The following is a 15,914-nucleotide window of genomic DNA, read 5'->3' on the forward strand; positions in this document are numbered from 1 at the left end:
CCGAGTGCCCCATGGCCCAGGGTGCGAGTCAGTTGCACACCATTTGGCATTGCTGACAGCCTCAAAATGTTTCTTGTAGCCATTTATAAGATTCTTGCACTTCTCAGCTGGAATTTTCTCCAACTCTTCCTTTGCAGTTTGTTCAAGCTCTTGAATGTTTACATGGTTCTTTTTCCTAATGGCAGATTTCAGCTCACCCCGTCAAATGAGAAAAAATTAATTAACCACAAGTTTCAAAACCACATAATGAATATTTTAAAAAACATCAAATTTCAAATTTGGTCACTTTTGACCGAACAGAACAGCAGGGTTAACTTAGACCAGACAATCATAAAATTAGACAGATTTATCAAAAAGCATAAAACACTTTGATAAACCTAGTATATTTTACCACTTTAGAGCAAAATGATGCACCTGTACATTAGCACTGGGGATACTCTATGTACAGTGCATCTCACCATTATTGGCACCCTTTCATTTTTTTCATAGACTGTACAATATCTTCATAAATAAATAGAAATGTACCAAAGTTATATCCTCAGGATTTTATAATTAGTGGTCCAATTCCATGTTGCAATTTCAAAGGAGAAACAGAATAAACAGCATGTTAGGCAATAAAGGCACCCCAAATTGATACTTGGTTGCTGTCACGGGTGTGTCGCCACGAAGATCGTCACGATTACACAGCCTGACTTCTCACAGCTGACTTTTTGGTGCTTTGTGTTTTCGGCAGTGAGGGAGTTAATTCTCTCTCTCTCTGTGCTAGACGAGGTCCAGCCTCGCCCAGCTGCAATCAATGCTGCTGTAGTGAGTCTCCTTCAAATACCTGCTGGTCTGTTTGGGAAGTGTCGGTGAAAGCATTTCATACAGACTTACAGAGCGGATCGTGGTATTTGGAGTTTCTGAGATAAGTGTATTTGGAGTGTTTTTTCCCTTCCTCGCTTTATCATTTATCTCCTTTCCCGTTGGTGTTTCCTCTGTTGTAGTTGTGTAGTTTTTGTATGCAAGGTGGTTTTGGTTTTTCCCTTGTACTGTCTCGTTCGTCTAAGTACTGTGTGTGGGCATATTATTACTTGTCCTCTTTTGTTGTGATCGGGGTCCTTCTCAGGACTAGATTACTTAGGTGCAGGGATCCTCAGGAGGTAGGGGTTACGCTGGCGGCCTGGACCTCTGTACCTTTAACAGTACCTCCAGGTTGAGGGATTAGTCAGGGCCCCAGCTTAGGGTCAGCTTAGGCCCCCTACCTCCAGTATACAGAGACAGCGTGACATTTTCACCGACCCACTTAGTTTTTCTCCAGCTACCATGGATCCAGTAGCCGGTCTAGCTCGGCAGTTGCAGAGTTTGTCCATGGAGCTGGCGGACGTTAGGTCCAAGGTTTTGCATCCTCTGGAGCAAGCCGGACAAGAACCTAAAGTAGCTCTCCCTGACAGGTTCACTGGGGGGCGGGACAAGTTTTTTGTTTTCCGGGAGGCATGCAAATTGTACTTTCGGCTGCGGCCTCGGTCATCGGGGAGTGAAGAACAAAGGGTGGGAATTGTCATCTCGCTCCTACAAGGGGACCCACAATCTTGGGCGTTCTCTCTTCCCCCGGGCTCCCCGGCTCTCCAGTCAGTGAATAGGTTTTTCGCTGCTCTGGGACTCGTATATGATGACCCAGATTGAATCTCCCTTGCTGAGTCTAAGTTACGTAGGATCCAGCAGGGAGATCGTCCGGCGGAGGAATTCTGTTCGGAGTTCCGTAGGTGGGCCACGAACACCCAGTGGAATGACCCGGCTCTTAGGAGCCAGTTTTGTCAAGGTTTATCCGACAAATTACAGGATGTGTTGGCACAGTATGACTCTCCCGCGTCACTGGAAGCCGCTATGGCCCTGGCTATTCGCGTTGACAGACGGCTTCGGGAGAGGTGCGGGATAACTCGACCCCCTGTGATGACTCCACCTCCTACAAGGTCCCCTCATATGGTGGTTCCCCTGGTCAGTCCAGAGGAGCCTATGCAATTAGGAGGGACATCATTTCGGGGGAGGGGACCGGTGGTGCGCCATAAGACAGGAAGGTGTTTCTTCTGCGGGAGAAAGGGACATTTTATTGGGGGGTGTCCATCCCGTCCCTTGCAGAGTGAAGAGTCGTCGGAAAACTGTTGATCCCAGGTTGTGTGGTGGACGGCAATCTGGGAGTAGGTATTTCGTCCCTAGGTTCGTCTCAGTTTCTCGTACCGGCGGAGGTGGTGGTGGGTACGAGAACTGAGAGGATATCTGTTCTTCTGGATAGTGGGGCCGGGGCTAATCTGGTTGATGCTCGGTTTGCCCGGGTTCAAGGTATGCGATTGAGTGAGTTGGCTAAACCCATCCCCATATTCTCGATCGATGCCAGGCCTCTCGGTCAGGGAAGTTTTTTGCAAGCTGTGCATGACGTAAAACTTCAAGTGGGGGCGATACATAAAGAACTGTTGTCTTGCTACGTGTTGGAGGGTCTTCCCACTCCTATAGTGTTGGGCCTTCCTTGGTTAACTAAGCATAACCCGGTTATTAATTGGCAAACCAGAGAGATAAGCCAATGGAGTAAATTCTGTAATAAAAACTGCATGAACACGGTCATCGGTGCGGTTACTCCTTGGGTCTTACCTCCATTTCTGGCGGACTTTGAGGATGTATTCTCGGAGAAAGGGTGTCAGGAACTACCTCCTCATCGCGAGTATGACTGTTCTGTAAAACTGCTCCCTGAGGCCAAGTTACCTAAAGCTAGGTTGTATAACCTTTCTGGTCCTGAGAGGCAGGCCATGAAGGATTATATTTCAGAAAGTCTGGCTAAGGGTCATATTAGACCTTCATCTTCACCGGTGGCTGCGGGGTTCTTCTTTGTTAAGAAGAAAGATGGAGGCCTACGCCCTTGCCTGGATTTCTGTGAACTTAATCGGATTACGGTCCGAGATCCGTATCCACTCCCACTTATTCCCGATCTCTTTAATCAGATCGTGGGCGCCAAATGGTTCTCTAAGTTGGATCTCAGGGGGGCGTACAATCTGATTAGGATGAAGGAGGGGGATGAGTGGAAGACGGCGTTTAACACTCCGGAGGGGCATTATGAGAACCTTGTCATGCCATTCGGTCTGACTAATGCCCCGGCGGTGTTCCAACACTTTGTTAATGACATTTTTCGCCGCCTGGTGGGACAGTTTGTTGTCATATATCTGGATGATATCTTAATTTACTCGCCGGATCTGGTGTCTCATCAGGAGCACGTTAGGCAGGTGTTACAGATCTTGCGGGATAATAAACTGTATGCCAAATGGGAAAAGTGTGTGTTCGCCGTACAGGAACTCCAGTTTTTAGGCTTCCTGGTTTCAGCGTCCGGTTTTCGTATGGACCCTGGGAAAGTGCGGGCAGTTCTTGAGTGGGATCGGCCAGAGAATCTTAAGGCACTACAACGTTTCCTGGGGTTTGCTAATTATTACCGGAAGTTCATTCGTAATTTCTCGTCCATGGTTAAGCCTCTCACAGACATGACTAAAAAGGGGACGGATTTTTCTAGGTGGTCTGACAAGGCTTGTCAAGCATTCTCCTGCTTGAAAAAATGTTTTGCCTCGGCACCCATACTCATTCAACCTGATGCGTCACAGCCATTCATTGTAGAGGTAGACGCTTCCGAGGTAGGGGTGGGAGCAGTATTGTCACAAGGTTCGTCCCCTGGTAAGTGGCATCCGTGCGCCTTTTTCTCTAAAAAATTGTCGTCCGCTGAGAGGAATTACGATGTCGGCAATAGGGAACTCTTGGCCATTAAGTTAGCTTTTGAGGAGTGGCGCCATTTTTTGGAGGGGGCAGTCCATCCGGTCACCGTCATCACCGATCACAAGAACCTGCTATATCTGGAGTCCGCGAAACGTCTGAATCCCAGACAAGCTAGGTGGTCATTGTTTTTTACCAGGTTTAATTTTGTCGTTACATATCGTCCTGGGTCAAAAAATGTAAAGGCGGATGCCTTATCTCGCAGTTTCCCTGGGGCCGGGAATACGGACGACCCGATTCCTATCCTTCAGGAGGGGGTGGTGGTTTCGGCAGTATGCTCTGAGCTGGAGGAGGAGGTATTGGAGGCTCAGGGGGACGCCCCTGTTGGACCTCCGGGGAGACTGTTTGTTCCAGATCAGTTGCGACAAAAGGTGATCGAGGCACACCATAACTCAGTTTTGGCAGGACACCCGGGGAGTAAAGCAACTGTGGATCTCCTCTCGCGTCGGTTTTGGTGGCCTAACTTACATAAGGAGGTGGTAACTTTTGTCGCGTCCTGTGGGGTTTGTGCGCGCTCTAAGACCTCACATACCCGTCCGTCTGGGGCCCTCTTACCTTTGAAGATCCCGGAGCGTCCTTGGACTCATCTGTCTATGGACTTTATTACGGACCTCCCTCCGTCTTCGGGTAAAACGGTCATACTCGTTGTAGTGGACAGGTTCAGCAAGATGGCACATTTTATCGCTCTTCCGGCTCTCCCTAATGCTAAAACTCTTGCGCAGGTGTTTATTGGGGAGATTGTGAGGCTTCACGGGGTACCCTCCGATGTGGTGTCTGATCGGGGGTCTCAGTTTGTGTCCAAGTTCTGGAAGGCGTTTTGTGCACGGCGGAGGATGCATTTGTCATTCTCATCGGCTTTTCACCCTCAGACCAATGGTCAGACGGAACGTATGAACCAGAGCTTGGAGACATATCTCCGGTGTTTTGTGTCAGAGAACCAGGAGGACTGGGCTTCTTTCTTACCTCTGGCAGAGTTTGCTCTTAATAATAGGCGGAGCGAGTCCACTGGTAAGTCCCCGTTTTTTGGGGCATATGGTTTTCACCCCCAGTTTTGTACTTTCAGTAGGGGGGGCTCTTCGGGGGTTCCTGAGGAGGAACGATTTTCCTCATCACTCGCTTCAGTATGGAGAGGGGTGCTGAAGAATCTGAATACTATGGGGAACCGATACAAACGTATGGCTGATAGGAGGAGAGTGTCTGGTCCGGACCTAAGTGTGAACGATCGGGTATGGTTGTCTACCAGGAATATTAAACTTAAGGTTCCCTCCTGGAAACTGGGTCCCAGGTTCATCGGGCCGTACAGAATCAGTTCTATTATTAATCCGGTGGCATTCCGTCTTGACCTCCCCCCTACGTTTAAAATTCACAACGTGTTCCACAGATCGTTGCTTAAGAGGTATGTGGCGCCGGTGGTACCGTCACCTTTACCTCCCCCTCCAGTGGTGGTCAATGGTAACTTGGAGTTCCAGGTATCAAGGGTCATCGATTCACGTTTTAATCGCCGGTCCCTTCAGTACCTGGTTCATTGGAAAGGGTATGGTCCTGAGGAGAGGATGTGGGTTCCTGCGTCGGATATTAACGCAGACCGATTAGTTCGGGCCTTCCACACGACTCACCCGGATAAACCTGGCCCTGAGGGTCCGGAGGCCCCTCGTAGAAGGGGGGGTACTGTCACGGGTGTGTCGCCACGAAGATCGTCACGATTACACAGCCTGACTTCTCACAGCTGACTTTTTGGTGCTTTGTGTTTTCGGCAGTGAGGGAGTTAATTCTCTCTCTCTCTCTCTGTGCTAGACGAGGTCCAGCCTCGCCCAGCTGCAATCAATGCTGCTGTAGTGAGTCTCCTTCAAATACCTGCTGGTCTGCTTGGGAAGTGTCGGTGAAAGCATTTCATACAGACTTACAGAGCACATCGTGGTATTTGGAGTTTCTGAGATAAGTGTATTTGGAGTGTTTTTTCCCTTCCTCGCTTTATCATTTATCTCCTTTCCCGTTGGTGTTTCCTCTGTTGTAGTTGTGTAGTTTTTGTATGCAAGGTGGTTTTGGTTTTTCCCTTGTACTGTCTCATTCGTCTAAGTACTGTGTGTGGGCATATTATTACTTGTCCTCTTTTGTTGTGATCGGGGTCCTTCTCAGGACTAGATTACTTAGGTGCAGGGATCCTCAGGAGGTAGGGGTTACGCTGGCGGCCTGGACCTCTGTACCTTTAACAGTACCTCCAGGTTGAGGGATTAGTCAGGGCCCCAGCTTAGGGTCAGCTTAGGCCCCCTACCTCCAGTATACAGAGACAGCGTGACAGTTGCACATCCTTTGGCATTGCTGACAGCCTCAAAACTTTTCTTGTAGCCATCTATAAGATTCTTGCACTTCTCAGCTGGAATTTTCTCCACTCTTACTTTGCAGTTTGTTCAAGCTCTTGAATGTTTGCAGGGTTCTTTTTCTCAATGGCAGATTTTAGCTCACCCCAAAGATTTTCAATGGGATTGAGTTCAGGACTAGTGATGAGTGAGCACTAAAATGCTCGGGTACTCGTTGCTCTGGTCGAGCAAATTGGAATGCTCGAGTGTTCGGTCCGAGTAATGAGCCTAATGTAAGTCTATGGGAAACTCGTGCATTTTTCCAGCGGCCCCCCCGGCGGTTTGCAGAGGGCCTAAAAATTGCCCAAATCGATGGGAACAGAGCTAAAATGACATGGAAACAGCATGGGGAAGACCCCTGGCAGTATTTCTGACTCCCAGGTCACTGCTGTCAACAATATTGTCAGAGTTATTACTACACTTTTACAGACTCACAATAAAACATACAAAAACTAAACCAAAATTGCTTTTTTCTTTGAAATATGTTAAGGAACATCCTTTCCAGGGTAATGACTTGTATATAAGGCAAAATAAATATACAAAAATAAAATCCTCCTCCACACCTTGGGCTATGTTCACACGTAGCGTTTTTGATGCCTTTTTGCATTTTTGCATTGCTTTCAACCAAGACAAATGCTTTCACCTGGAAATGTCATTCATTTTACAATCTTATTTGGCCATGTGGTGTGTGAAACATCATCAGACAAATACTGTTTCATTTATGAAGGAGGGACTCTGAAAGTCACAAACACTATTTTAACAGCCTTACTATTCTTAAATTGCCAGCATTCGGCTATGCTTTGTTGTTCCCATTATTAAAGAGTAAGTCTCCTATACTGTTATTGCATATTGCCAAAAATTTGGACACACCCCCATACCCCTTTGAAGAAATATAGAGGAGGGTTTCAGTAAAAAAAAATGTTCCCAATAAAAAGGAGTGGGTCTCCTATAGTGATATTGCCCATGCAGTGACTGCAAGGGCTGCCAAAATTTGGGAAAAACCTCAATAACTATTTAAAGACACATAGAGCTGGACCACAGTAAAGATTATGACATGTTCCCATTAGAAAGGAGAGGGTCTGCTATACAGTTATAGGTTATGCAGTGAGTTCAACGGCTGCCAAAATTTAGGACTAACTTCACTAACAATTTAAAGATGCATAGAGCTGGGCCACAGTAACGACATGTTCCCATTAGAAAGGAGAGGGTCTGCTATACAGTTATAGGTTATGCAGTGAGTTCAACGGCTGCCAAAATTTAGGACTAACTTCACTAACAATTTAAAGATGCATAGAGCTGGGCCACAGTAACGACATGTTCCCATTAGAAAGGAGAGTGTCTGCTATAAAATCTAGGGTATGCAGTGAGTCCAACGGCTGTCAAAATTTAGGAAAAACCCCACTAACTATTTAAAAACACATAGAGCTGGGCCACAGTAACGACATGTTCCCACTAGAAAGGAGATGGTCTGCTATATAGTTACAGGGTATGCAGTGAATCCAATGGCTGCCAAAATTTAGGAAAAACCCCACTAACAATTTAAAGACACAAAGAGATGGGCCACAGTAATAAGTATGACATGTTCCCATTAAAAAGGAGTGGGTCACCCATACTGTATCCCTATAGAGTGATTGCAACAGCTGCCAAAAATTTGGAGGAACTCCAATGTCCCTTGCAAGAGCCGTAGAGGTCGGAGGGCCACCTGAAAACAATGTTCCCATTATTAGGAAGTGGGTCCCCCATACTCCTTGCCTATACAGTGAAGCAACAGCTGCCAAAATTTTGGAGGAACTCCAATATCCCTTGCAAGAGACGTAGAGGACAGAGGGCCTCCTGAAAACAATGTTCCCATTGTTAGGAAGTGGGTATTCTATACTGTTTGCCTATGCAGTGAAGCAACGGCTGCCAAAAATTTGGGGTAACTCCAATGCCCCTTGCAAGAGACGTAGAGGACAGAGGGCCTCCTGAAAACAATGTTCCCATTGTTAGGAAGTGGGTCTCCTATACTGTTTGCCTATGCAGTGAAGCAACGGCTGCCAAAAATTTGGGGTAACTCCAATGCCCCTTGCAAGAGACGTAGAGGCTGGAGGGCCTCCTGAAAAAAATGTTCCCATTATTAGGAAGTGGGTCTCCCATATTGTTTGCCTATGCAGTGAAGCAACGGCTACCAAAAATTTGGAGGGACTCCAATTCAAGAGATGTAGAGGTCAGAGGGCCTCCTGAAAATAACATTCCCATTATTAGGAACTGGGTCTCCCATACTATTTGCCTATGCAGTGAAGCAATGGGTGCCAACAATTTGGAGGAACTCCAATGGCCCTTGGTGATATATGGTGATATGGAAGATATGGTGGTGATATGGTGGTGGAGGATGATGATGAGGAGAAGGAGGAGGACAAGAGCAAATAGACAAAATCAGTAAGTGTATACCCATGTCTGGGTGTGAAGACAGAGGTGTATGGGAATACAGTTAGACCTCCCAAAAAAAGGACACTGTATTTGAGTTTATGTTACGCTGCTATCAGTCGGTGGTGTTGAGAAGTCTGGCCCAATCCAGCCCTTGTTAATTTTTATAGGACTCAGCCTGTCAGCATTTTCGGTTGACAGGCGGATGCGCCTATAATTCTACCAAAACCTTAAAAAACCTGCTCAGACAAAACACTAGCAGCAGGGCAGGCAAGGGCCTCCAAGGAGTAGAGAGCCATTTCATGCCACGTGTCCAGCTTGGATACCCAATAATTCTAAGGCACAGAGGAATCACAGAGGATGTTGTTACGGTCGACAAGGTACTCCCTCACCATCTTCCTAAGCTTTTCCCTCCTTGTGAGAGTACCCCACGCCTCAAGGCCTGTGCGATGGGAGGGTCTTATAAAACTCTCCCAAAACTTTGACAGTGTTCCCCTGCTTTTGCTGGATTGGAGTTGTGTCTCTCTGGCCTGTACTCCTTGGTTGTCCAATGAACTGTGACCTCTGCTGCCAGCTGGGAATTTTTTTAATAATTCCGCAACAAAGGTCTACTGGTACTGCCCCATTTTTTTAAGGCCTGTCCGGCGTGGAAATAAAAGACAGAAAGTTGTCCTTGTAGCGTGGGTCTAGAAGTGTCAACAACCAGTAATGACTGTCACCCAACATTTGGACAATGCAAGGGTCATGGGAAAGGCAGTGTCACATAAACTTAGCCATATGTGTCAAACTGCTAACAGGCAAGACTTCCATGTCCTCACCAAGAGGATGACTAACCATGCTATCCTCCTCCTCATCCTCCTCCTCCTTCCTGTCTTCAAGCCATCCATGCTGAACAGACGGTATGTCAGTTGTGCAGGTAGTACTGTCTATAGTGCAGGAAACTACCTCTTGTTCTTCTTCCTCCTCCTCCTCCTCCTCCTCTTCCTCATTGTCTCCCAATCCACGTTGGGATGAGATGAGGCTGGGCTGCGCGGAATCACCCTGTATGGTTCCTTGTTCCATTTCATTGTGCTCCGCCTGCAGTGCATCCTCTTTAATTGTGAGCAGAGAGCATTTCAGAAGACAGAGAAGTGGAATGGTGATGCTAATTATGGCATCATCTCCACTCACCATCTTGGTGGAGTCCTCAAAGTTTTGGAGAATCGTACAGATGTCTGACATCTATGTCTGCTCTTGAGGTTTTATGTGTGGAGTCTGACATGAATACCAACGGCCTTGTTGATGCTGATAGTCAACAACTGCCCTGAGATTGAGGCTGAAGAAGAGGAGGAGGTGCAAGAGCTGTAGAATGTGGGGGCAACCCTGATTGACCTAGGGCCCGAAATCCTCAGCGTTGGGAGGACGTGTTCCATCCCAGGGTCCGACTGGGTCTCGGCTTCCACTATATTAACCCAGTGTGCCATCAGCGAGGTGTACCACCCCTGCCCACAAGCACTTGTCCACGTGTTCATGGATAGGTGGACTTTCCCAGTAACTGCATTGTTGAGGGCACGGCTAATGTTGTGTTACACGTGCTCGCCGGGAGAAATCGTGGTGGCCGGGGACCGAGTACCGAGGGACGGCCACCGCCATCAGGTTGCCGTACTAAATGTGAATTTAGTAGTGTGGCCTGTGGGGTGTTAGCTGTGTATTTGCACTTGCGTTCCAAGGACTGAGGTAGGGACAACTGAATGGTGTGCTGGGACAAGGTCGTGGACGTGCTTGCTGATGGTGCTAGTTGGGAGTGTGCAATGACACTTGCATGGCGGGAGGCATCTTCGCATGCGTCATGGACAGAAGATTGGCGGGCATGCACAACAGCTGAAGAGGCAGTGGTGTCACCCGCAGACACTGTTTCTGGACCCTGGTGTTCGGCCTACTTAGTCAGGTGCTTTGCTGCCATGTGCCTGATAATGCTGGTGGTAGTCGGGCTGCTAGTTTTGCTACCCCTGCTGATGCTGGCCTGGCAGGTGCTGCAAATGGCCTTTTTGGGGTTAGCTGCAGAGTATTTAAAAAACAACCAGACTCGGGAAGACCTAACAGTTGTACTGGCAAGTTCCGTCGTGTTGGCGTTACAGGGAACACTTTCTCTCCTTGTGTCTGCGGCCACCACATTGATTCTTCCTGTCTGTTGTGGTGCTACACCTCCCTCCCCCTGTGTGCTGCTGTCCTCACTCTGTATGTCCCCCTGCTAGGATGGGTCAGTTACTATATCATCCATCACCTCATCTTCCATTTCCGCACCCTAGTCCTCATCCTGACTTTCTGGCAATTGTGTCTGATCATCATCATCCACCTCTTGCGACAGTAATTGAATTTTTCCACCGTTGGCTTCGTGTAACCATGGCTGCTCCGATATTTGGAAATCACTACACACGTTCTCCTCTTGACTCGCTTGATGCTGGCCGGCGAAGAGAGGCCCGAATCTACAAATGGAAAAGTGAACAGCTCTTCTGAGTGTCCAATTGTGGGATCAGTTGTCTCTGGGCACTCGGCTTGGTGGGAGGAAGCAGGATCAGGGTGAGGAATATGTGGTCCAGACTCAAGGCTACAGAGGCTTGACCGTGTGAAAGACAGGGTGGTGGTGGTGGCTGCAAAGTGACTGGAAGCATTACCTGCTATCCAACCAACAACCTTTTGACACTGCTGTTGGTTCAATAGTGGTGCGCTGGGGTCCCCTAGTAATTGGGACAGGAAGGTCAAGCGACAAGATGTGGGTGTTTGTTGTGGCAAAATTTACGGCCACGTCCTCGGCCTCTGCATGCACCATCACCATGAAGGTTCACTTCCCCTTCCCTTGCAACCCTTGCAATGTACCTTGCCCATTTTAAATGGAGGACAATGTCTTCCATGCTCACAAGAAATGGCTGATTTTGGAACGCAGTTATATGTGGTACGTCTGACAGAGAACCACAGTTTTAAATAGCAGGCCTGTAATTTACTAATATTATTCTTCACAGAGACCTAGTGTGAATTGCTTGACCGACACACTGCAATGAAATAAGGCAGAAATGGCTGATTTTGGAATGCTGTTATATGTGATATGTCTAACAGAGAACTGCGGTTTTAAATAGCAGGCCTGTAATTTACTAATACTATTCTTCACTGAGACCTAGTGTGAATAGCTTGAAAGAAACACTGCAATGAAATGGAAGGTGGAAGGCAGAAATGGCTGATTTTTTAAACGCTGTTATATGTGATATAGAATCATAGAATGGTAGAGTTGGAAGGGACCTCCTGGGTCATCTGGTCCAACGCCCTGCTCAAAGCAGGATTCACTAAATCATCTCAGACAGATGTCTGTCCAGCCTCTGTTTGAAGACGTCCATTGAAGGGGAACTCACCACCTCTCGTGGCAGCCTGTTCCACTCATTAATCACCCTAACTGTCAAAGTTTTTTCTAATATCTAATCTGTGTCTCCTCCCATTTAGTTTCATCCCATTACTTCTAGTCTTTCCTTGTGCAAATGAGAATAAAGATGATCCTTCTACAATGTGACAGCCCTTGACATATTTGTAGACAGCTATTAAGTCTCCTCTCAGTCTTCTTTTTTGCAAGCTAAACATTCCCAAATCCTGCAACCGTTCCTCATAGGACATGGTTTGCAGACCAGTCACCATTCTGGTCGCTCTTCTCTGAACTTGCTCCAGTTTGTCTATGTCTTTTTTAAAATGTGGTGCCCAAAACTGTACACAGTATTCCAGATGAGGTCTGACCAAAGAGGAGTAAAGACCGATAATGACTTCACGTGATCTAGACTGTATGCTTCTGTTAATACATCCCAGAATTGTATTTGCCTTTTTTGCTGCTGCATCACACTGTTGACTCATGTTCAGTCTATGATCTATTAGTATACCTAAGTCTTTTTCACATGTACTGTTGCTTAGCTCTATTCCTCCCATTCTGTATATGCTTTTTTCATTTTTATTGCCCAGATGTAGTACTTTGCATTTTTCCCTGTTAAAAACCATTCTGTTGGTTGTCTGACAGAGAACCACGGTTTTAAATGGCAGGCCTGTAATTTACTAATACTATTGTTCACAGAGACTTAGTGTGAATAGCTTGACCGACACACTGCAACCAAATGGAAAAGGAGACCAATATTTTTCACGTTCAGTTCAAATTTCTGGATTTTTATCGCCAAAATATGGAACTGATCTGGCTCTATTCTGCTGTGCTAACAAGCAAATGGAGCAGAAAAATTGTGTACTCTGGATTGCTTTTTAAGAATATAACCAGGATTAAGATAAAAAAAATTGCCCTGGCCCCTGATATCTAAAAAATCTCTATTATCCTGCTTTTGCCATTTTTTGCCGTAAAAAAAAAACTAATAGTGTCTCCCTGATTTTTCAGACACAAATATATCTGTTGAAAATAGTCTGGTGTAGGCCAGAGAAACAGAAGTGTGGTTTTGCAGTTCCACGGTTCAAACCTCTGTATTATCCACTTTTGGGCCATTTGTATCTAAAAAAAAACAGATTTAGTGTGTCGCTCACTGTTCAGCCGCAAATATAAATATTTAAAAAAGTCTGGTATACACCAGTAAATTATAACTGTGGTTTTGCTGTTCCATGGTAAAAAATCTCTATTATCCAACTTTTGGCATTTTTTGCCGTAAAAAAAAAAACTAATAGTGTCTCCCTGATTTTTCAGATTGTTTAAAAGAGTCGGGTGTAGGCCAGAGAAATAGAACTGTGGTTTTCCTCTTCCACGGTTCTAATCTACTTTCTATTACCTTTTTTCTATTGATAGTACGAGTGTAAGCTATTTTACTTCCTTTACAATGGGCAAGGTGCGTGACATGGGATGTGGAACTGGACGTTCTGGTGATGGTGCGTGCAGAGGACGGGGTCGTGGCCAAGGTGAAAATGTGCCACAACCAACAGCCACATCTTCTCGCTCCCACTTCTTGACCGAATTACTAGGGAAACACAGAACAACACCAGTATTGCGAACTGATCAGTGTGAACAGGTTATTAATTGGATAGCAGATAATACTTCCAGTTACCTGGGCACCACCACCTCCGGTCTGTCTTCCACACGGTCAACTCTTAGTAGCCGTGAGTCTCGACCGCATACTCCTCCTCACCCTGATGCTCCTTCCTCCCACCATGCCGAGAGTCGTCAGACAGCAACTGATCCCACACTTGGACACTCTGAAGAGCTGTTCACTGGTCCATTTACAGATTTGTGCCCCTCGCCTGCTCCGCTTGAAGTGGTGGAAGAGGAGATCCCATGTAGCGATGCCCAAATATTTGAACAGCCACGGCCACAGGAAGTCGACGCTGGCAATTTGTCACAAGAGGTGAACGATGACGAGACACAATTGCCAGGAAGTGAGGAAGAGGATCGTGGTTCGCAAGTGGAAGAGGAGGAGGTGGTGGATGATCTAGTAACTGACCCAATGTGGCAGGAGGACATGCAGAGCGAGGCCAGCAGCACACAGGGTGAGGGAGGCAGAGTACCCCAACAAGCAGGAAGAAGCAGTGTGGTGGCCGCACACAGAAGGCAGGCAACAGTTCCCCATAACACCAATACGAGGGACGTTGCTAGTACAACCTGTAGGTCTTCCCGAGTCTGGAATTTTTTTAAAGACTCTGCTGATAACCCCAAAAAGGCCATTTGTACCACCTGCCATGCCAGCATCAGCAGGGGTGACAAAACTACCAGCCTGACCACCAACAGCATGATCAGGCACATGGCAGCAAAGAACTCGACTTTGTGGGGCGAACCCCAGGGTCCACGACCAGTGTCAGTGGGTGTCACCACAGCTTCTTCCGCTGTTGTGCATGCAATAGAACCCCCTGTTGTGTGTGCAAGGCAATCCCCTGTCCATACTGCATGCAAAGATGCCCCCTCCTCTCAGTCTTCACTTGTTATGGCAGTTTCTCAAGAAACAGCATCAACGTCCACGTCCCACCGCAGCGTTCAATTGTCCATATCCCAGACCTTTGAACGAAAGCGAAAATTCGCAGCTAACGCCACACAGGCCACAGTCAATTCGCACATTTCACGACTGCTTGCGTTGGAAATGCTGCCTTTTAGGCTGGTGGAGACGGAATCCTTCCGCAACCTTATGGCGGTGGCCGTTCCTCGGTACTCAGTCCCCAGCCAACACTATTTTGCCCGGTCTGCCATCCCCGCACTACACAAGCACGTGTCCCAAAACATCTGCCGTGCCCTCAACAACGCAGGTATTGGGAGAGTCCACCTGACAACGGACACGTGGACAAGTGCTTGTGGCCAGGGATGGTACTTCTCCCTGACGGCACACTGGGTAAACATAGTGGAAGCCGGGACCCAGTCGGACCTTGGGACGGAACACATCCTCACCACACTGAGGATTGCGGGCCCTATATCAGTCAGAGTTGCCCCCACAGTGTACAGCTCCTGCGCATCATCCTCCTCCTCCTCCTCATGTTCAGCCTCCATCTCAGATATCACCACATCAGTTACAAGCTGGAAGCACTGCAGTACTTCCTCCGCCATGCGGCAACAGGCTGTGCTGAAAGTCATAAGCTTAGGTGAATAAAAAAAGGGAAAAGGAGAAAAGAAAGGGGGGCGCAGATCTAAGTGTAATATTTTAACAATATCAAATTAGAATTAAAAATTGCTCTCACCTTTGTGGTGTCTTGTTATCCAGCATGTATCCCTGTCTTTAGGGAGTGGAGTAGTTGTCTGGATCTGCTGGCCTGCAGCTCAAAAACAGGTAAAACGAGCTCCTTTGCAGGAGACTCGTCAGAAAGTGCAAGAAAAAGTTTCCAGTTTGTCAGGGAGCGCTTCCAGGTGATTCATTACTTACTCCAAATCTTTCAGGAATAATCCAGTTTATTTTTATATAAACAACGCGTTTCGGCTATACATAACATTAGCCTTCATCAGGTAAAATCATAGTTGTCTTTAAAGAATACATTTATATAGCATAAAAAGAGGAGGAGGAACTAATCCAACCCCTCAATCAATTTTCATCAATTTAAAACACATGTGCACTTCTAAAAGGTATTAAGCAGTTAATTAAAAGTGAACTCTATATGGATTTAGAAAGGGGGGAGGGGGAAACAAAAAAAAAAAAAAAAATTTTTAAAATAAAAAAAAAAAAAAAAACATCACTATATATTGTTGTTTCCTATTCAATATTTTTTTTTTTTCTCTATAAAATAAAATTATTTGTCATATGACTCCATTTACTATCCTATTTTCTACTTCACTGATAGGGGAGAAATATTTTTCCCGATTCTAGAATATAACGATGTCATCAATATTAAGAACTCCATTTTTTATCTTATCTACTACATCACCAATAAGGGAAAAATATTTCTCCCAAT

Source organism: Phyllobates terribilis, unplaced genomic scaffold (genome assembly GCF_046119375.1).
Source record: "Phyllobates terribilis strain yellow unplaced genomic scaffold, ASM4611937v1 Scaffold_3__8_contigs__length_932513732, whole genome shotgun sequence".
Lineage (NCBI taxonomy): Eukaryota > Metazoa > Chordata > Amphibia > Anura > Dendrobatidae > Phyllobates > Phyllobates terribilis.